Consider the following 1,339-nt stretch of genomic DNA (forward strand, 5'->3'; position numbering starts at 1 on the left):
TTTCAGCCTATGAATGTCTTTATGAGATAAATTTGTTTCTTGTGTAGAGCATATTGTTGCATTTTGTTTGCTAATCCACTGTGCCTGTCTCTGTCTCTTAATTGGTGAATTCAGTCCATTTACACTGATGGTTATAAGTGAAATGTATTCATTTATGACTGACATGTTATTTATCCATTGTCGTTTACCCCTTTTTCTCCTGTGTTTCATTGCTTGCCATATTTCGTTGGTTGCTTCCTTCCTTATTTGTGGAATTCTGATCATTGTGGTCCCTCTCTAGAACATCTTTCATTAGCCTATGTAGGTTTGACTTTGTCATCATGAAATTCTTTAGCTGTTCTTTGTCATGAAAGATTTTTCTTCTCCATCAAACTTGAAAGACAGTTTTGCAGGGTATTGTATTTTGAGCTGGAATTTGTTTACATAGAGCACTTGAAGTACTCTGCTCCATGCTGTTCTTGCCTTCATGGTTTGTGAAGAGAAGTAGGCCGTAATTCTGATGGGTTTTCTTTTGAATGTGATCTGCTTCTTTTCTCTAGCAGCTTTCAGTATATTATTCTTGTGCTGAATTTCTGGGATCTTGACTATTATATGTCTCAGTGTTTTTAATTGGGTTGCGGTTACTTGGCTTTCTGTATACTTCGGTTACCTGAATATCAGATTGTTTCCTCATATTTGAGAAGTTTTCTGCTATTACTTCTGCCCATATTTTTAAAATGTCATTTGTATTGACTACTTCTTTCTCATTGGTGCCTATTATTCTCATATTGTTCATATTTGCATCATCTTGCAGACTATGAATTATTTTTTCCTGTATCCTAGTTGTTATTAAGAGATCCTTTCTTACCTTATCACTAGTTGCACCAGCATCTTCCACATCTGTCTTCACTTTCACTTAAAGAGTTTTGCAAGCTTGTGTTGAGATTTTAATTTCCTTTATATCCCTTTGACTTTGCTTCATGCGATCTATTTCTTTCCTATAGTGCTCATTCAAGAAATATGCCATTTTTCTAATTTCCTGTACTTTTTTTTTTATCAGTGTGTTCTTTAGAAGCAGCTATGAATTCTTTTACTGCAGTGTTTTTTTCAGATTGGGTTTCCTCCCTATTTTTCTGTAGTTGATTCTTTATTTCAGATGCTATGATTTCTGAGGACTCTTTTTTATTTAAGAAAATAATTCTTCTCTGAGTTCCTCTATGACTTTCTGCTGTTGCTTATTTACTATTGACGCTATTTGTATTTTTAAGTTGAGCTAGTAGAAAAGAATTCCGCTCTGAATTCCTCTATGACTTTCTGCTGTTGCTTATTTACTATCGATGCTATTAATTCATACATTTGA

General features: G+C 34.1%; 1 protein-coding gene across 1 annotated transcript in view; it reads left to right on the top strand.

Moving 5' to 3' along the window:
- Positions 1–1,339, top strand: part of CUNH4orf22 (chromosome unknown C4orf22 homolog) — a 933,771-nt gene that overhangs the window by 109,549 nt on the left and 822,883 nt on the right. The window lies entirely within an intron of this gene.

Source organism: Octodon degus, unplaced genomic scaffold (genome assembly GCF_000260255.1).
Source record: "Octodon degus isolate 3935 unplaced genomic scaffold, OctDeg1.0 scaffold00168, whole genome shotgun sequence".
Taxonomy (NCBI): domain Eukaryota; kingdom Metazoa; phylum Chordata; class Mammalia; order Rodentia; family Octodontidae; genus Octodon; species Octodon degus.